Source organism: Grus americana, chromosome 3 (genome assembly GCF_028858705.1).
Source record: "Grus americana isolate bGruAme1 chromosome 3, bGruAme1.mat, whole genome shotgun sequence".
NCBI classification, from domain to species: domain Eukaryota; kingdom Metazoa; phylum Chordata; class Aves; order Gruiformes; family Gruidae; genus Grus; species Grus americana.
The window spans coordinates 98,319,360-98,332,197 of NC_072854.1; the positions used below are offsets into that span (position 1 = coordinate 98,319,360).

General features: G+C 39.9%; 1 long non-coding RNA gene across 3 annotated transcripts in view; it reads right to left on the reverse strand.

Moving 5' to 3' along the window:
* Positions 1-287: 287 nt before the first annotated feature.
* LOC129204440 (uncharacterized) overlaps positions 288-12,838 on the reverse strand; it is a 42,193-nt gene continuing 29,642 nt past the window's right edge. For 2 of the 3 annotated variants that reach the window (XR_008576389.1, XR_008576390.1), the window contains exons 6-8: positions 4,974-5,182; positions 2,068-2,209; positions 288-966 (exon numbers count right to left, since the gene is read on the reverse strand). This is a non-coding gene — a long non-coding RNA (uncharacterized LOC129204440). Of the gene's footprint in view, positions 967-2,067; positions 2,210-4,973; positions 5,183-6,238; positions 9,013-12,838 lie in introns of all 3 variants that reach the window. The other variant, XR_008576388.1, reaches the window with a different exon arrangement.

A 12,838-nucleotide genomic window follows, 5' to 3' on the forward strand; every position in this document is an offset into this window, starting at 1 on the left:
GGTTTCATTTTTAACACATTTTTTTTTTATGCGTGATATTTTTATCAACACTTACTTCAGCTTCCTTCAGTGGAGAAAGGTGTCCTCACTGCACCTTTCACATATGAATAAGCTTCGTGACTGAAAACACAAAGTGCTGGTTTTAGCTTGCTTTTTTCAAAAACAAAACAAAGAAAGTCAGAAGGTTAAACAACTACAGTTGAGGCTACCTTGCTGAGCTGCAATAAAAGAAGAAAAGATTGGTCTGAATACATGACTTTTTATTAAAAAAGAATGCACATAAATTACAGCTGCTGACCATGTAGTCATTCTTTTTACAAGGTGTTTCCCTATAGCCATATATGATTTCCACATATAAATTCCCTGTTGGTCTGAAAACTGCTCACATGAAACTGGTGTTTTTCTTAATAAATTGTCCACAGAATCTGTATTTCATCTCGGATGTAAAAAGTTCATTAGGGAAAAAAAGCATCCCAGTGTCCTGGTGGAAAGCAATACCAGACACTATCCAAGCTTAAAAAAAAAAAAAAAAAAAAAAGAGAGAGAGAGATCTGCCTGCTGACTGCTTAGACTTTCCCCCCCCTGCTTTTCTACTTAATTATTTTCCATAATTTCATAAAAGACAATATAACATAGCATTCTGTAATGGTGCCTGTAGTAACAGCCATCTAGTCCAGAGCAGAAAAAAACAATTCTGCTTCACTAAGTATTTCAATGTGTTAAATTTTGTTTCCTTTAAAATTCTCTAGGAGAGGGAATAGGCACCTAGCTCTGAAACAGTCTGTCTCCAAGCCCAGAAATCCCAAAGTCTTCTGCTCTAAAAGAGCCTGTTTGATCAGATGCCCTTGAACCGTGCAGCGTGGAAGCCTGGGAACTGCTCCAGGTCTGCTTACCGGGGTCTTCTCACCAGGGAAAAATCACTGGAACCAGAATCAGATGTTCCATATGGGATGCTCAGTTGTAAATCTGAGAAAGCATTAAAAATATGAAATTGTGAAAAAATTTCCCCAGAGCACACATGAAAATGAAAACCCGCGTTCATCATTACCTCTGTTACTCCATGTAGAAAAGAGGCAACGCTAACTAAACCGGATGGCCACGTACTAAAGGTCATCTGCTGCTCTCACTATGGAAGCGTAGCTGCCTCCTGAAGAGTGCAGTGAGTTCAGCAGAGACCGGGTGAAGAATGTGCCCCTAAAAATTTCCTCTTTCTAGGGAAAAACACTTGGTTTGACAAACTGTTGGATATGCGTCAGAATGTGACAGACGGGGGACGTTTTTAGCAACACTTCACTGAACTAGTGTAGCAGAGTGTGGTCCCCAAAAGCACAGTTGCTTTCATTCCCATAATTTACTTTCATCTGTCTTTTTCAAAACCTTCCCTAATTAAGCTTAATTGCCATGCAGTCACACATTAGTGCAACATTCTGTCCACTTATGGACCACCCATAAAATGTTTCATAGCATTAATCCTGGAAAGTGGTAGATTGCTTGTTTTGTTTTGTTTTCTAATGTGCATAAGTGCCTATAATGCATAGTGATGGCTTTCTGGAACTGATATTTGACTCTGATTATCATGAAAAGATTCTTAGTGTATATCAGAAAATTAGTGAGGTCAGAAGGGTGTTTGTGTTTTGGGAAAAACAAGCATTTGTGATGATTTGGAATCTAATATCTTTGGTGCAGAACTCAGCCATGGGGATTCCCAGCTCTTTGTAATATTTAACTCCTTCCGAGGACGGTTTTGGGCCAGACCATAACAATTTGGATACCCTCAGCTTTTGTGAGTTAGCTAGGTTCTCTGCATCACTTAAGTCTCAGTGACTTAAAGTCACAATAAGCAGTGATCTGATGACCTAATGAAACCCATGAGAACGATCTTTAAAGCTGGGCAAAGGTCTAGTCTGGAGGACGTCTCAAAATAGTTGATAGGAGCTGATCCATAACAGAGTATTTTGAACAAAACAGCAGCAACACTGAATTGCATGGAAGTTAACTGAAATAGTCTTAGCAGCTGATTACTCATCTCTAAAAGTACAGTTTATCTGAGTGTTGTAGCTCTCATACCTTTGAAGTCAAGAAGTTCCCTGAATTTCTAGGATGCTCAAGCAAAAGCAGCAAGCAAGAGGTAGCTCAGAAGAAAGCTGCTCCCAAGATGTTTCCAGACAGAAGTGCTCAGTGAAGCTGGGTGGGCTGAGAATTCACATGACTGGAGGGACAATGAGGAAAAAGACAAGCGGAAAGCAGTGCTGGATGAGAAAATGCGAATTTTCTTTGCAATCAGACGAGATCATCTTTTATAGCACAGAGACTTAACATGAGAGAATTCCAGCCTCACCGACTTTGGTGAGAGTCAGAGTTCACGCAATAGGACTAAAAGGTTCATTTACCATTTGCACTGGCTACTCTTTCTTATGGTTTTTGGGCACTGTGGGACAATGCCAATATTTTTCCTACTGCTAGAAATACTTTTCTTAGTCCAGAAATGACAGAGAGAAATAAAAAGGGAAGAACAAAATTTAGGTCCAAGTTACTATTTCTAAATTATTAATAAGTGATTAAGTTACATCTAGTCCTTTCCAAAGCTTTCAAGCTTTGTATGATGTATATGTTGGAAAGGGAAAAATGAAAGGAGGAATACCAAGAACGCTCTAATCAGCAAGGACTAGTTGCACATATAACTTATTAGCTAAATTTGTCCAAACTACACAGTACTAGAGATGCACATTCTTTGAAAAAAGTAGGGCTCTTACATTATGAGTGTAAGACAAAAGCAAAATAGAGAACAGGAGATACACACATTATTGCCTGTGAGCCCAGAACCAAGTTTTGATGATGATTTAATATTTTAATGTCAGGGGAAATCATTCTTTTCAGTCACACCTTTATGAATTTCAAAACCAAGGAAAAAAACCCTACTTCTAGCTTAATTGATTTTAAAATGCAAACATATAATTTTTATGTTGTTTATTAAAAGCAAAAAAATTTCAAACACCACAAAATTTCTTCAAAAAATTCTTTCTTAAAAGCCACACACAAAACCTCATTGTTACCTATGTTGATACTATCTTTGTCCCTTATTTACCACCTGGCCCTAGCATTCTTTCTGGGTGGGAACAGTGCAAGGCAAACACTCATGGGCAAACTGAAGTGACAAGCAAGCAAGAAAAACAGAGTAAAGAAAATGAAGAGCGTGCTTTGCCAACTATGCTGCAGGATACCGAGAGTATCATAGCTGCATTGAGTTAGTCCTAGAATTTTAATAGGTCATTATAGAGGAAATCTGACAAATATTATTAAAGAGAATCCCCCAGCTCAGAAATGCTGGAATAAATTAATGTTGCAATTCTACTGACACCAGCGGGGTCATTCCCAGGGAGAAACTGGTGTTGACTTTTGTCAAGTAGGATTCATTCCTTCGATTTCAAATTCTCTTTCAAATGCTTAACGTGTCTAGATGGCATAAACGTGGCGATCCTGGAGACTACTGTACAAGGGACGCAGGCTTGTTTGCTACAGGGCTCCTGCACTTTGGGTCCTCAATGTTTGGGCTGCAGCCTCATCCAAGGGGTATAGGCAGTAGGCTTAGGATACTTATTTTGTAGAATATGGCAATCTGGAATGGCCTTTTGGTTGGTTGTTTACTCAGAGAAAGCGTGGTACCACCTCTCTCTGTGATCATTTCTATGTATCTTTTTACTTGCTTTTAAAAGTGAAACATCCAATCTCTAAAAATACCGACTACTCACAAAAATATACAGTTCCTTAGGGAAATGAGATTACAACACAATTGTGTTGTACGAATGTTTGCCTGTCATCCGTTTGCTCTTTCCCCCCAGTTTTTAACTCCATTTTACAGGAGGGCAGAGGTCTCAATGACCGTCAAGTCCTTACGAGTCCTGTGCAAAATGGGGACAGCCCACGACGGCGTCCGCAGCAGCGCTGCCCTGGCCACGTGTACCGTCCTCCCTGCCAGGCGCTGGAGGCACGAAGGACAGGGAGGGCTGGTGGTGGTGGAGAGCTGGAAAGCAGACCATGAGGCTGAAGAGTCAGAAATCCATAGGAAATGAGCCCTCTTTAGTTTGGCTGCCTGTGGGTCAACTTGTTAACTGATTTATACCATTTTTTTCCCCTCAGTTCTTGAGTTCTGCTGAAAATTATTTTTCTGCCAATGATGCTTTCCAGGAAAAGACTGCAGCGCTCGCTTCAAAACTCCTGACAGTATCGTTTATATGCTGAACAAGGGGGCATACCAAACAAGCTTTTTCTTATGTTTTGCTTTAACCTTGTGGATGCCTTTTCAGTGAACTATGAGCCAAATTCTTCATTTCACTGATTTAACAAGTGTGTAGATACTGACATCCCCAATCCCACTTTTCCAGGTCAAGATCACGTTTCATTAAAGATCAACTGAGCCTGCAGACCTCCGAGTCTATTTTCTCATAAACGCTGGTCTCAGGATTTTAGTGGGAGAGCATGTGTGGGCTGGGGGCTCGGTACCTACGTGTGTAGAGTACATACTTATATTTAATTCTGAGATGCAGCTACCCTGATGGTTACAATCCTGTCCCATAGAAAGCAATATTAAGTCCAGGGCCTGTTCCTATAGACTCGGTTTGAATGTTATGAATCAAATGAATTCATATTCTGTAGGTTTCAGTACTCCTGAGAGTAACAGAAATCCAGCGACACCAACAAATCGTGATTAAAAATGCAGGAAGCCTCATCAGGGAGTGACTGTAGCTTTCCTACTTTGTTTTGATTAATATTTAATTCTGGTACAGACAGAAACAAGAATACAGTTGAGGCTGAAAAAAGCACTTGTTCTAATGAAAGCATTTTGCTCATTAACAGTATTATTATTCAGTGAATAACGAAAGAACTGTGAACTCCATTGAGTTAAAAAAAACACCCCACAACTATTTAGGAAACCAAATATATACGTAGGGTCCTAGGCAACAAACATCGCTTACCTGATGCACCTCAGGATAGAAACACACATTCACAATTATATACAGTCATACCACGGGTGTGTGGGCTGAGAGGGGTGGTTTGAATCCAGGCGGTGCAGTCAGCCGTCAGGAGCACGGTTTCGGTGGGGACAGCTGCCCCCCCCCGGCCCTGGCAGGGGTAACTGGCTGGGAGCCCACAGCCCACCGCTGCGCTCTGCTGCTTGTGGCATCTGAGGAAGGGGAAAAGGACTTAAGTGAACCCATCGACTATTAATGCTTCTCACTAGATCAGTAAATTTATGATTTGGCTGTGATGCAAATTGTTTATTTAAGGTAACGACGCCTCAAGTTCAGTAACTGATACCCTGCATTGTCTTTCTGACAAAAGTTTGAGTTAGCTGCCATAGCGGAGAGAGAAGTTCTGCCATTGCTTCCACTCAGGCAGACTTACGCTCAGCGAAGGCAAACTCTGGCTGATAGAGTTTCTGACACAATTCGAAGCTCCCTTGCTCTTTCTGTGGTTCATAAAAGACTGAGATCAATAAATCCTCTCTGTCTTCTAGTAAGGAAAAAACCATGATGTGCTGCTGAGCTTGGGAAAATACAGACTTTGAAGACCTACTTCTGATGCCATTTCAGAATTGCTTTAATGGTTTGCCTGCTGTCCTCATTGTAATGGCTTGTATCACCATCCAGGAAAAATATACTGCAGCAGCGTACTTGTTCATGATGAAAATTCCACATGAGTCACACTCAGGAATATTAGAACCAACCTATAAGTATATGCACATACAATGACAATTTTTTTTAAAGAAAATCATAAAAACCCCCTCTGGTAACTCTGTCTTGAGCCTAATAAGCATAGCAATGCTACCAGTCTACAAGTGTACAACTTTGCATATTTAAATGTACCTGTATAAATATGCATCTGAATTATTTTATCTGCCTCAAAAACCTAAAAAATTATCCAAACAGAAGTTCTTTAGGTAGACTCGAACAGTTAAAAAAAGCCCAGGCTCCAAAACAACAGCACAACATCAACAATAACAAAAATATTTATTCTTTCTGCCGAAGCCATTACCCAACTTCCCAGCACTAATCCTGAACTCTGCTTCTTGCTAGCACTGTGCTGTAAGTACGACAAAGGGCAGACAAGAGCACCAGACAACATAAACTGAAACGCTAGCTTAACCGTAACCGGAGAACCGAGTTCTGCCAGACCCTGGCAAGCCTGAACTCGCACGGATTTACGGGCAGGTCATTAGAGAAAGCTCAGCTGTGGTTACCGCTCAGGCGGGCAGAGCTCGGGGCACGGCTGGATGGGGGCCAGGACGCCCAGCACCGTGCACCCCGGAGCTGCTGTGCCTCCCTCAGTCTCGGAGCCGGGGGAATAACGCGGAGCAATTGTGCTGCACGGCTTCGTTTAGCGGAAGCCCTGGCTTACAGCCACAGCGGGCTCTGTTTTGGGAAGGGACAGACCCTTTGGACCTACAGAGCGCTGTGGGAACGGTTCTGTCGCTTCTCTTCGCGCTAAGCAGGCCCGTTCCCCCAAGCAGACCCAAACACTCGCAGGAACTCTGTATAAATAAGGTTATAAAGCTACTAATGCTCTTCAACCATAAAGAGATAATACCGACCATGAAACCTGAGGGGCTTTTTCTTGTCTCCTGCACATATGAAAGATGGCATTAAAAGAGATTAGTTTTAAACCACTTGCAATTTCCTTTATGCAATAAAAGATTTTCTTTGCTTGGAATTTTCCTATTTATGGTGTGTATTTGGACTCAGCATAACATAATACTTCCCTCAGTATCCCTGCTTTTAATGATGCTAGCAGTATTTGAGCCATTCATCAAACATGACAATTGAAACAGCTAGGAGTTAATGGGAGCATGAGCAGTTTGACAAACACAGTCTATTTGACAAGGCTGAGGTCAGGACTAAAAGAACTGCTCTTGGTTAAATAAACAGAAAAGCAACAAAGTAAAAGCAAAATCTTTGCAGCCATTTATCAACTTTAAAAGCCTTTTTGTTATAAGAAACATAAAGTGAAGCTGCACACAGAGATGGGTATTAAATGGGGTTGGAGGAATTCAGTTGGCTTTTTTTTAGGTGAAATTAAGAAGCCCAGTTAAAACTGCAGGATTATGTCCGTAAAACTGACACGCAGTCACGTAATACCTAAACCTACGCATTAGAGCTATCTGCTTCCGAACTGACTTACTATTTTAATGAAGCCAGTCTTTTCCGAGAGAGCAGACTGATTGAGGTGGCATTGAAAGGAGCGCCCTACGCCAGACACACGACTTCCCTGCCACCTGCAAAGCAGGGCAGCGCCGCGTAGGCTTGTTCAGGACCACAGCTGAGTCTCCCCATCCATCGCTGCTTCGGTAACAACTTTACCTGGTATTAATCTGCGCAGGGGGCCTTTCCAGGAGCCTTTGCAAAATATCGGAGCTTTGCATTTAGACACAATGTTGCCTGTAGGAAATTCCTGGATGTGAAATGACTCCTGGAAGCTGCTAATTAGCACACCCACTAACTTCCTCTCTTTTACGTGGTTCACGGACATCTTTTTTTTTTTTTCTTTTGGACTTGGGGAGATTAGTTTGGGATCATTATTTTTTTCCCCCTGTCCAAGCCCCTGGAAAGTCTAGGAAAGATAGAAGTACTGAATCCATTCTTATGCTCCCTGAGTAAAGTGGCTTTCAGAGTGTGCAGCCCATCTGCCCTGAAATAAAGGATAATTTCTCTGCCCTTTTTTTTTAAGTGCTCATAGGCATGCAAAATCAAATCCTGACTATCCCAGGTTCAGTCTTGCATCCCATGCACCAAAGGCATTATAGTGTTGGCTTCAATGGGAACAAGACTGACTTTCCTATGATTCAGCTTTCCTGCTGTTTAAATTTGGGAGTGATAATATTCTCATGACTAGAGAAGACAATACAGATTTAGGCACTCAGAAATTCTTGGATATCATAGCTGTGCAAGTCCTTTGTAATCATTTGCCTACCATCACCTTGTGTAATAGTTTATATCACTGTCCAGAAACCACCAGTACCATTTGGGAATTTCCATCAGAAGCAAGTAATCTGGCAAAACTCAGTAAACTTTTGCAATCCTAAAGTTTCAGGAAAGACCTTTATGGCTTTTGGGCTGGACATGTTGCCAGATGAAAAATCCCTTTTCTTGTGAGACTTCTCCATCCTTTCTATTGCTTTCATGCTTTTACAGCTATTGGCAGTTTAGAGACAATAAAGAATAAAGGCATGTATCGAGGCACAAAGACAGCAGAATGACTAAGAATGATTATAAATTTACAGATTAATTTTGTGCATCTTGTTTCTCTAATAACAATAACTTTTCATTTTTTTCTTTCATAAGGCAATTTGTACAACTAACTAATGTGTTTAACAACTCCTATGGCTGTTGGAAAATCATGAAAGACTTCTTTTCCTGGAAGTGATTGATTATTGTCTGGACAAATGAAATAATTTTCCCTCTTCTCATTATGCTTTGAGCAAAACACCCATTACAGGAGCACTGTGCAGCCATTTGGAGCTAGGAAATGTATTCCATTTAGCCTGTCAAACACAGTATAACTGCTGTCTTAACTCTGCCTCTTTTCCAAACCTCCTTTTCAAGAGTACACTAATATAACCTAATTTTGACAGAGCATTCTGGACTCTGGGCAGCTCTGGCTCTTGAGCTGTTTTCCATCTGGAATGGGCTTCTCATCTGCTTAATCCCAGGGCTTTCTGGTTAGTTTCGTTTAGTTGTTTTGTAATATATAACCTACAGTTGTTTTATAAAATAATTTATAGCGCTCACTTGGATTCCTTTTTGGAAGTTTCTATTTGGACAAAAATAAAAAAAAAAAAATCAACCAAACAAAGCTCAATCCTAGTTTTACTTTTCAATAAAAATGTTCTTACCGAAAATACTGGCATGGATGTCTGAAGATTGCATCCTCCTTTCCAATGTCAACAACACAAATGTCTTTTTCTAATGGACATAATAGTTACCTTGTGTCATGGTTACGTTGTGTTTGGGGTTTTTTCTATATTCAAAAACACATAAAATACATTAAAAGTTTTCAGTGTGACAAACATTTAATGATATTGTATCTAACCTTCAGTACAGCAGGATCCTAGAACAGCACAACTAGAGTAATGCTAGTTTTAAGATAAAACTTCATGAGTTCATGCAGAATATATACAAATTACATTACTAACATATTTTTTTACTAATGTAGTCACATAATAGCGAGGCCTGGATTCAAAGATTCAGGAGATCCTTTACAGTCTCATGTCTCTTGTAAATGTTTTATGGATGGAATTATTTCTTAGTGCTATACAAAGAAAATCCCATTTCACAAAGGCGGGTTTGTTACCTACTTGAATATTGGTTAGCTTTTTTTTTAACTTCTGTGATCAGCAGTGTGCTAAACTGCTTAAGGAAATCAACCCTATTCATGCTTTTACCCTCTTTTCTTAACCAAATTGAGTTGGTGCTGAGAGATTTTCACTGCAACAATGATAAAAGTCTTCTCTTTAGTCTAGTCCTGGGGAGGTGGAGGTTAGGATCAAGATTCTACTTTCAATTTACAATATTATTGCAATCAAACAACAATAACAAAGCCGTTATTATTGTTGTTGTTGTTGTTATTATTATTATTATTATTATTATTATTAAGAAAAATGCCCATGCACTGACAGCCTACCAAAACCCTTCCCAGAATTCATCTTCACGCCTTCTCTGAAGCTGGTCCCCAGGAAAGACCTCTGAACAAAAAGCAGTATGCACGAGGCACAAGGAGCAACAGGGACAGGAGGACGGAGGAGTTTAGAAGAGCCTTGCTTTGGCTAACCCCCAGGTAGGACTGTCGGGTGCTAATCACCAGGCTTTAATCACTCCCCAAATCAAGAACTAAGAAAAGATATGTACTACAAAATATGAAGTACATCTTTCTGGTTCTCAGGAAGTACTATTCCAATTTTTGTTGCATTTTACTTTAATAATAGTCATTCAGTACACACCAAACACAGTTGTTTGCTATTTCTATAATTAAGTTAGCGCATTAATAGAAAATACTACTGTTCTGCCACATCAGGTTATGCTGCAGAGCACTGACTAATAAATCATCTTTTTAATGCTTGTATGTATCCTTTTTCAGTGAGAGAAAAGGTAAAGTAAATTTACTGGACTGTTACTTATCTCCTAACTACACAAACTGCTACATTTTTTACAGCTTTTACTGCCCATGCTATATAGGGCATAGAGCTGTGTTCAAATCAGTCATCTCTCTTGTCATTATTGCTATTATCTATTATTAGTCAAGTACCAGCAATGTGCAGCCCTGTCCCACATTTATGAAGCCTTTTGAGTTTCAATTTTACTAAAACACCTAAGTCACACAGAGCAGGTAATGACAGGCACACCACTAGCTAAATACCTTTAAATGCGGGGTGTGGAAGCCATGTGAGAATATGAAAAGATGCAATTTAATGGGGAAAAAGAGAAGAGATCTTTTGTCTTTTTCTTTCTTTTCTTTTTCTTTTGCTTTCTTTGGGTATTATTTCCTGCAGGACAGGCCACAGAGTAGGATTTTACTCAATAGGGACAGAATAATGTCCACCCCTTGTTATTGCCCCTCACTGTCTCTGGGCAGCACGGATGAACTGAGTCTTTAAATGGGATGTGAATAGATAGAACAATATGCCACATAGAAATGAGAGGGACTGCATATGTATGGTTTCTCTGGAATTGTCACTGAGATGAGATCCTTACGGGTAGGTAAGGATACATGACTACAGATACAGGCAGAAGGAAAATTGGGCAGTACCTTGAAGACTGCAAGCAAACTAATGGAAGACTTTTCTGATTAAACTGTCTTTCAGACCTGTTTATCTGGTTTCTACAGCAAGTTATACTATGAATCTCTCATTTTTCATCAAAACATTATTGTGAAGGGTGTCATTATTTGACTTATCTGAGTGTTGACAATATTTCAGTATTGTCCACTGGAAAATGAAATTGTCTAGATTCAAATGATGGAATTAAATTCAAAGTACAGGGACTCTGATTTGGCTTGCTTTTTGATAATGACAACAGGCAGAGAAAGCTTTTTATCAGGATTGCTATCCAGTCACAAGCAATAATTTGCTTTAACCTCAAAATATGTTGTAGCTAGAAATTTTCTTTTCAGCCAGACTTCTGTAATTCTATAACTTAATTATAGTTGCCTTCATAAAATAAGAAACATTTATTAAATGAGCTAGACATTGACCTAAACTCATTTTATGTAAAAATTTACATAGAAAATAGTGATTTGAGATGGTAATCACTTCTCCCTCCTATATCCATTCTGTTGGGTCAATAAATGTGGTCATCAGAGACTACTTGCCCTTTAAACCAACTCTGAGAAAGACCAGAGCAAAACCAGACTGCAGTAAATGACATTCTGCAAGGATGCTGGGCACTTGGGTCATGTGTTAGAGCTCCAAAACCTTTCTTAATGTACTGCAGATGTTACTAAGCTTTGACTCTTTTTAGCTATGTTTTCATTTACTATTTAGGTGGTCACTGTGTTAGAGTGTTGCCGAGAGAGCTTTCGAATCAGCTTAAGATGAGAATTAATTATATAATTCATACAGAAGTGACTGAAAGGGTCAAAATATTAATTGCAGGCCTTCTGTACTGAAATCAGTAGCTAAACCAACAGACAAGGCACAGTTCATCCACCTTAGCAAACAGTTTTCACTTGTGCGCTGAGATTGTCACTGCTGGTTAACCCGCTGAGATTTTTTGCTGGAAGTAAAGAACTGGTACAACTGGAGTCTCCAGAGTCAGTCGCAAAACAGATGTTCCAGAGAGCTTGAAAAATAGTAGCTTCAAGTAAAGGCTTGTAAATGCTTCATTTCCCTTGTCCCCAAGCCTTTCCACCCTGAGAAAACTGTCTGCTTACTGTGGCATTTCTACTTATATTTTTTTAATTCGGCTCTCAGCCTTCATAATAGTGCTGTCCTTAGGAGGAGCAGGGGACTGAATAGTTGTGTGCTTGAAAGGCAGAAAACACTGGGTCTAAGATTTTACCACACACTGCTCCTTCTCTCGGTGTTAGATATAAGTGTGACTGGATTTTGCCTGTAACTGCAAGCACAGCCAAAAAATCTTCAGCTAAATGGAACTTTTTACTTATTTGACATGCCAGGGCATTGCTGATATTCAAACTAATATTACTGTTCTTTTGTACAGCCAAGCCAGTCCCCAGAAGTTATGGCTACTATTGCCTGAATCGGGCTCATTTAAGAGGAATTAATTCAAACATAGATAACCTGAGCAAACACTGAAAGGAGCACTAGAAAACTAACATCCAGAAAAAGAAGCTGCTGGAAGTTTATTGCCCCTAATCCTGCTAATAATGGAGGCTATGGGGCTCATTCTTCTGAGTATTTAATTTTTCATACAAGGGAGAGGGGCAGAGGGGAGGAGAGAGGGACTCTCCGACCCGGAGGAATGTCCCAGCAAACACCTGTTCCTCTGAAGCATTTGGCTATTAGTATTAATGGAGACATCCTTCAGAGAAGGACACAGATGTAAGACTGGGGGCCCGCTGCATCAGAAGCTCTGCCTTCAACTTTATCCAGTTAAAACTTTTTACCTACAACCCTGCTCTGGTTTTGTGTAAGTGGTCGTACACGCTGCAAAGCAGGAAGAAATCAAGTCCTGATATTGTAAATAGAAACAAAGTACCTTCAAGCTAACAACAAACGAGGACTTAATCTTACATACTGCTTGCCTGTTTAACAAGAAATTCAGAATAACTTCTGTGTTAATAAAGAAATTAGATAGCCACAGTCCAAATCTGTATATGTTATTCATGT